The sequence below is a fragment of the Ptychodera flava genome, chromosome 1 (genome assembly GCF_041260155.1).
Source record: "Ptychodera flava strain L36383 chromosome 1, AS_Pfla_20210202, whole genome shotgun sequence".
Classification (NCBI taxonomy): domain Eukaryota; kingdom Metazoa; phylum Hemichordata; class Enteropneusta; family Ptychoderidae; genus Ptychodera; species Ptychodera flava.
The window spans coordinates 34,500,538-34,508,964 of record NC_091928.1 but is presented as its reverse complement, the minus strand read 5'-3'; the positions used below and the strand labels follow the sequence as shown (position 1 = coordinate 34,508,964).

The following is an 8,427-nucleotide window of genomic DNA, read 5'->3' as shown; positions in this document are numbered from 1 at the left end:
CAATTTAAAGCTCTTGATGTAAGAAAACTTTCTACCGTCTTAGTTTTTTGAAATTAGAAAATATTATTTTTCTACATAGAGTTAACACAGGTATGGCGGCCATTTTGAATTTTAAATATCGGTAAATCTTGAGTTATTTGTTTCCCTAGTACAAAAATGTGCACGGTGACCCATGATTTTTTATTCTTGATTTTGAAAGAGAACGATTGAAATATTCCTCAAGGTTAAGTTTGAGCAAAAGTTTGTCTTTCACTTTCGAGGAGCGAAATACCTTAACGAAGATGGGAGGGCACTTTTCTTACGGCTTTACACTTCAGCGTGAATCTAGGTAAATGATTATGACCTGAAAGATCTATGACCGTCTTTATTCCGGCCACTGTGAAAAGACTTGCAGAGATCAACTAAGTTCAGGATATCTGAGAGGGTACACGAGGCGACCCTATCTTTGTCTGGTTGATGTACATTGACATTGATATGAACACGTCGAATAGTATACAAAATCACAAAACGGGTCATAATAATATCTGATCACTAAAGAATTGATTTATGGTACCTAGCAAGATTTTTTTTTCCAATATATAATAGGAGAATAGCAAACTTTCCTATAAATATTTGCCCTACTTCAGTCGATTCTCAGACGCCATTGTATTTGAAGCTACATATAGCAACACAATGAACGAATATCTTTTCATATATATTTTGTGCTTTTATCTACTGCCTGGCTTCACAGTATTGTCTGCAAAAGGTGGGGATCATCTGAAGTATGTTGTTTGTTATCCATTGAAACGTTGAAACCTTTTGTTCCCTAGCATTCATATAACGAATCAACCTAGGTGATTCTGAATAGTGACACCCCCTCTGTTCTCGTGATACTGAACAATATGGTAGGTTAATGTTTAAAGTCGGACAAGTCCACTTCACTGACAGAGAAAATAGCTAGATACACCGATGAGAGTTAACATGACGTTACCAATATACGTGGATGTACGTGCTTGAAAGTTGCGATAGAATTTTAGAACCATCGTCATTTCAGACGCCACCATCGATGATAGTGTGTAACTTGACTTTTGCCTCCGATAAGGGAGATTAATAATAGTCCCCTCAAAGATTTTATCCACTTCAATATAGATTCGCCTAATGCGTCAAAACATTGCTTCCAGAGAAAGTCTCGTGTGTCTAAACAACAGTAAAGCACAGAAGGCCATTTCTTCAATCGCACTGTAGCACTTGGTGTTTGAGGCTCTCGTGACGTGTTTATAAAGTAAGCAACAACTTCCTTTCGTTGTGTTTTACCACCCTGTGTCATTTACATATTAATTATAGATCACCTGGTCATGAGGGCTGCAGCGCCCATCTATTACCCCGACAACCATGCGTTACCAGAAACACGCTATTTCCCGAGACCCTACGCTGAGGGGTAGAGCGATGTGGTTTTGGTAACGCAAGGCCACAAAGGGGTAGTTAGCGGGTGATATTTAAATAATAACACATGAGAGCGAGGGCAAGATCACGATTTATTGCCTGCCCAAGGCCGGGCGCAGGCAAAAAATCGCGATCTTGCCCTAGCTCTCATGTGTTATTATTTTTATTACACCGAACAAACTTCTTCGAGTACAGTTCGCCTTTCTGCATGAGTCCGGACCTCAGCGTAAAATGTTGCCAGTGCTAAGTCTAGGGTTGCCGCTGAAAGTTTGCCGATCTCCTCGGTCGCGTATCCAAATTTGTTGCTTGCATAGTCGCTGAACACAGAAATTGCATTCCTTGTTGCCATTTTCGTTCGTTTGCTGTTTACTTGCATCAAAATATCGTCTAACTGTGCCGGTGACAGCTCTGCATGACGTTTCGCAGCGATAGTAGCAAGTACAAGCGAACGACAATTTGTTAAGCGCAGAAAGGATGCGCAGTAAGTAAAATGACGTCATCCATGTAATATCAAATGCAGAGGGCATCATCAAGTTCGCAGAGGGCATCATCACGTTCTTTTACATGTCACGTGAGTCGTGTTTAACCAATGGCAGTGCACGCTGAATGAGTGAGGTGTAATATACCCCGAATAAAGACCGGGCTACTAGCGTTTTATAGCACACCATATGATTATGTTGCATGTTTGTTTTAAATGTTCTTTGAGGTATAGGCAATAAAGCAATATACAACGAGAAGTGTACCACGCCATCCTCCACAGCCAGTGGGAACGTTAGTGTCAATTTCTTTACAAAAGAAGAAACAAAAACGTCCTTAGCAGACGGTATGACGTCCTTAGTTGCACTTGAACCTTTGTTGTCAATGAGCTCTTCAAGCTCATTTGCTGTTGAAATAGAAAATCTTGATGCTTTAGTCAGAGACTCGTTGTTCTGTCATCTAGGCACTCGTCATGCTCTAAATAGGCACTGTTTACGCAAACTTGTTTTCTGCGTTATCATATGAGAAACGACTGCTGTTTGATGAGGCTGGTAATGACAATCTCAATCTTACTTACTTACATTTGTCAAGGGAATACCTATTTGATACTGTAACATTAAACTCACGCCCATTTCCCATTACAGGTTCCATAAACATTCAAAATGCGAAGACTGGTTTTTGCCCTATTGTTGGTCCTTGTCGTTACATCTATTTACGTTGGCGAGACGGAAGGTTTTCGTGGATCTAATGTCAATCGTCGTCGGCAGCGGGGAGGTAAAGGTACGCTAAATTTTAATTTGTGTTGTTTTCGAATAGTACACTTTCAAAGTGGCACTCCCTTTGGTAAAATTTTTAAAACAATTTTTTTTAATGCCAACGGTCAATATTTGACGTGGCGACTATGCGCGAATCAAGAGATATCGAAAAAAACATGCCCTCAAAAAGCAAAAGTTTGAATTCTGGTGGCCCACCTAAATTCAGCTTCCGAACATCGAACGTTCGGCACTGGGGCCATTGTCAACTAAGCTATGGAGTACGAGTCTACGCTAACGCTGCTGTACGCCACAGAATCACTCGCGTCGGTGATCGGTCATGCCCGGTGGGGGAAAGCCGAGTCTTTCTGACTCGGAGAAAAAACGGAAAACAAAGTTTGCTGATTCCACCAGAATTCGATTAGGTGACTAGCACAGTTACATGCGGTTGATACATAGTGGTCGCCGCGTGGATACCACGCGGCGGCCGCTATGTATCGAACTACGTATACGCGTAACTGTGTGGCAGACGACAAAATGTAGTCATCAGAGGCGGCTAATATTTTACACGTAAAAACTGATATCTTTATGGTATTGGTTAAAAATATAATAGAACTGACTGAGAATAATGAAAACGACAAAAACTAAGGAGAAGTTTTAAAAAAAACTGAAGTGAAGGCATAATGCTGTATATAAAGTATTGGCAGTGGGTGGTAAAATTACGTCGTTCGAACTTATTATGGACTCCCTAGAATATCGTCAATCAGCACAACAACAAACCTTCGGAGAATTTTCGGGTCATAATCAGAAACGATCGTAAAACGTCGGGATGTGAAAAATACGCTCGGCAAATGACATGTTTTTATCGATATCTCAAGATCCGCGCGCAGTCACCACGTCAAATACCGACCGTTGGCATTAAAAAATGTGGTTTAAAAATGTTACCAAGTGGGGGTGCCTCTTTAATGTCGAGGGTTATCTTATCAACATTTGAACACATTTAACAATGTTCTGTTCTGGCCATATTAATGACCTGAGTATGGTTACATTCCCTTCCACTATGAGCACAATTATCATGACTGCTTTGCCTGTATTGCCATTATCATATTGTTAAGAAAAGTACTGACATGAATTCGTAATTTAACATGTTGAAATGTGAATCATATTTCCACTGTAACCGGAACTACTTGCAGATTGGCGTTAGCGGTTTCATGTCAACATACACAGAATGAACGAGCGAACAGAACTAATGACACTCCAAAATGTCATTTATAATTATTGTCAAAATGTTGTTTGCTTTCAGTTTTGGGGTACTGCATTGAAGTACATACACAGTTTTCAAGTACCAAAAATAAACAAACGAACGCGTATTGAAAATGTCTATGTGTTGCGACCGAAAGCTAAGTTTCATTGTTGACAGTCTTGTGCCGTGTCATGTCGTTTGCGCTGCTGAAGAGTACGGTGCTTGTCGACGCTCTTTGTCGATAGTTCATCATGACGTACTCGTTGTCCGACTATTTACCTCTTGACTGGCTTCAATATCTAGGTTGTAAATTGTATCGAGCAAAGCCATAAATGGGCCAAAAACATCCGATTACACTAAAAATACTAGCCAGAGAAGCTACAAATGTAATGTTTCCGATTCGTACAGTGACACTGTCAGAGGTCACGATCATGTTCCGTGTAAGTTTAGGATACAATGTAGAAGATATTCCCGGGAAATTGCCTGTAGGTTGTTATGTTTGATCAAGTTTTAGTTGCATTTAGTCATGCCAGTAACGAAAATATGCAAGCAGACGATTTGAATGCCTTTTTTGATTGATTGTAAACTGGTTTATTCGTACTGCTGGTACTACAACAAAATATACAAGAACGAGTTACGACGCTGTACTCACTCAACGTTTTCCGTAATCCGCTACTAAAATCCGTTCTGAGATTGTAAAATCGGCATATGGGACGTCTATTAAGGTTCCAAGACAAGAAATTGACCTCTTTAATCTAACAATTCTCTGGTGGTTAATAAGCTCAGAACCCTCGTAAATTATCACGTGACTGGTAATTTACATAACCTTTCAAAAATCGGTTTTCCCTATGTTTCGTCTCAATACTTCAAAATATCTGACTAAAACTTGCTAGAATACAAGCTGTTACAACGCTCTTCAAAAGTGTGTCTCAGATTTTTTATATCTTGCTTAGTTTTTATTTGAGCACAATTTAGAAGAAATCAACTAGGCTTAAATTCACCCCTCTGGAAGTTTTTCTGGCGTAAAAATTGTTTAATGAAAACAGTTCACACACGCTTTGTTAGACCTGGCATGTATAGATTTTCTGTTCAATCTGTCAAAAAGTTGGACATACGTTGGCAATTTTCACCATATTTGTAACCAATTGAGTTTAATTTGGGGGTATTGTACCATTATCATTTTGGCAATAGCAACTGTACTGCCCATCTACCGATTGCAAGCCAAACACCAGCGTTCAGTTAAAACTATGGCAATTATTGGCATCTTTGGTTACTGACACAGAGGGAACTCTTCTAAATGTGAACAGTGTCTTTCAATTCAATGCTAGCATTCCTGGCGTGTGTTCTCGTTCATAATGCTCGACAGTTACTAGTTTTCTATATTTTAGGCGTGATAATCACAATATCTTGAAGCAATGACGAGGTGGAGAATAATACTTTAATGAGGGTAGTGATTTTATAAATGATGTGTTAAAAATAATACTTTACATGTTTCTTTACAAGCACTAAACATGGCTCCATCCATGAAATTAGTCGGGTACACTTCCGGTAGACTTTCTCCAATTCTGTAGGCATGTAAATATCAAAACATTTAATACATTGAAGGACTAAACATCCGCATACCGTCGCGCTAAGTGGTTTGCTGTTGTATAGACAGTGGGCTGAATGCCTTGAAGCTTGGTCCACAGCTCGGCCAGCCAGTCACTCTGCTTCCGAGAAAAGCAGGGCGACTGGGACCAGTCCAACTTCCGGTTACTAATGGTATATTGAACCTTGCATGTATATTCAGTTAGCCGCCGGTGCGACTATTAAAATTCTAATTTTTTATCTAAAGTCCATGTGGCAATGTAGCATTATATCTATAAAATTTGGGCAGTTTCCTCAGTCGCCTAAGATACCTGGTCTGCCCTGTGGTTTACTGACTCTCATCGGTAGAGTTGACTTTTCAGATCCTCAGATTCAGATCATCAGATCTTCAGATCAGATTCAGACCTCAGATCTCAGATCCCATAATTTCAGACGCAGATTCGAATTTACAAGTCTTTTACAATACCTCTATTAACAGAATGGTTACAATATTTAAAATAATAATTTGAATATGTGTACAAGGCAGGTATGAAAATAAAAAAATTGTCTACATAAACGTTTTCGCTCAGCAAGTTTCAACGAACACAGGTTTACAATTATAGATTAATACCTAACTTGCGTCTTCCGACCCCTGAATTCCTGATCTAGCCCGGGGTCACTGGCCTCCAACATTGATTAGTTATATTTCCTTGCAATCAATATTACGACCGATATTAAAATATGGACAGTCGATAGCCGGCATTTACATGATCGTCGGATCGTCGCAGTCTTGATCGCTCGATCGCTGGTGTGTTTATTTCTATGTATTGACTGTTCTGCGATTGCTTGATTGCCTACACACGTGATCACATAACAAGTGGAATCATTGCGCACCCTGTCTTCGACTGATGACGTTCTGATTCTGAGATCGAAGTTTTTAAGTTCAGGATGCAAGATAGAAATAAAATAATTTCTAAAGCCTTTTAAAATCTAAATTACAATTTATTTATCAGCATATTTACATCAAAATTTGAAAGTTGTGAAATTTGAATTCTAAATCTGCGTCTGAAAAATAATCGCAATCATACCAATTCATAATCCAATGACAGTAGGTCAGAATTCGTAAGACAATAGTTGTAAACATAGACACAAAACAGCACAGAACAGACAGTAAATAGACGGCACACAAACAAAGAAAGATATATGGACCTCTGGCCAGAAGACCAGGAAGTGATGTCAGGTGTTTCGAAAATAGTAAGCGCATCCTGCCCCACATGTGGCACCCGCCATATATCAATCTATAAGTCAGATAGATTAACTAAGATTCAGAACGTCATCAGTCGAAGACAGGGTGCGCAATTATTCCACTAACTAAGGCCCAATGTCAGCGATGCCATCAGTGATCATTTGTCGAAGAGAGATATTGCATTTATCTACCAGCTTGCGATACCTGCCAAAAAAGTGTATAAATGTAGAGACAAGTCTTGCTCTGGTGTAACCTTGATTTAAGTTTAGGATCTGAGATCTGAGATCTGAGGATGTGAAAAGTCAACTCTACCGACTCTCATCCACAGATTAATAATGACAATCACCGTCACCTTCAAGTTCAAGTAAATCCAGAGCATTGCTTTCTTTCTGTACTCCTACTGACTCTTTGACTACCGTAGTAAAATCAACCACAGCTTCTGACTCAGCAGAACTCCAACTATCCCCTCACATCAGTATCAAAACTTTTAGAAGTGACCACACCAAAATCACTGTTATCAACTTTGACTGTTTGCAAGTTCTGCAACCTCTAAGTGATAATAGTTAAAGCTGATCTGACCCTGAAGGAAGGTTCTTAACCCTGATAAGCGTTTATTTAATCTTGGGTTTAGCTCGTTGGCTTTTCTGTATGTGGTAAACTACATAAGGACCTTCATAAGACAAGTGAAGCTTGGCGAATACCCATTTCAACTTCTTTTTTCGCTAAGGCTTAACCATACAAAGCTTACCACATCAAACCCATGCTTTGCAGTAAAACGATCATTTCCCCCTTTCTGTCTACGAGCCGTAGTCTGTAGGTGTGACTTGGCATGCTGATGCACCTCATGCAATATTTCGATCAAATCCGATACATAACCATATCAGGTTGTATTACAGGTAGCCTCAGACTAGCAATATTTTCTGCTAGCCCATGTCAATACTTTTAGTAATTCTTGGCATATGTATCGTATTACAGCACAGAAGATGAAGATCTCAATTGATGGTGTTGCTGTTGATCCTCTGGTGCCAGCTGAAGACAATATCCTGCATAATCCTTGAGAAGAAAAGACCCAGACACAACCAGACTCAAGATTTCTGAAAGGGCTTTGAAAATCACTGAGAATATACTGCATTAAACATTATTGACAAAATTATATACCTTACTGCATGTAAAAGTATTAACATTGTCAACCTTTGAGATATGCCTTGGGAACGTCTTTTTAAGCCAAAATCCAATGTTCATATTACATTTTATCACCAAACGGCTCTATAAAGTAACATGTAAAAATACATTTCCATCGAGCAGTAGTTTAAGCAACTTTCTCAGACTTCAAAGAACAATTTCTAAAGTTTCCGACAGGTATGCACTTTTGGTTGAAGATCTGACGGACGTTACAGGTTGATATTTGGTATTTTTCAAGTATTTAATTATTGATAACTAACAAATCTGTAAAAGAGCATTAATTTCTATGAGTGATTAAAACTACACTGCAATGTATGACACTATTGTGATGAACTCTGTTTTTTCAGTTCGTTACCATAAGCTCCATCCTACTCGACCGAGCTCGGGTAAATAAACGATTTACTGAAGGGAATTTAAAAGTTAAAATACTTATCAGGGAGAATTGACAAAAAAGTGTACTAACTCCAATTATCGAGACAACGAAATAGGTTGTCATGTAACATGAAGCCAATATTGATATTGCCTAACAGTGTAAGTCA

At 39.1% G+C, this 8,427-nt stretch overlaps 1 long non-coding RNA gene across 3 annotated transcripts; it reads left to right on the top strand.

Moving 5' to 3' along the window:
* Nucleotides 1–204: 204 nt before the first annotated feature.
* LOC139135874 (uncharacterized) lies at nt 205–8,203 on the top strand. Of its 3 annotated transcripts, XR_011553051.1 has the most exons (4): nt 205–223; nt 1,161–1,261; nt 2,544–2,673; nt 7,682–8,203. It is a non-coding gene; the product is annotated as an uncharacterized lncRNA (long non-coding RNA). The 3 variants fall into 3 exon arrangements; XR_011553050.1 differs by lacking the exon at nt 205–223 and having other exon boundaries at nt 1,142–1,261; XR_011553052.1 differs by lacking the exon at nt 205–223 and having other exon boundaries at nt 1,142–1,261; nt 2,544–2,679.
* Nucleotides 8,204–8,427: the final 224 nt, after the last annotated feature.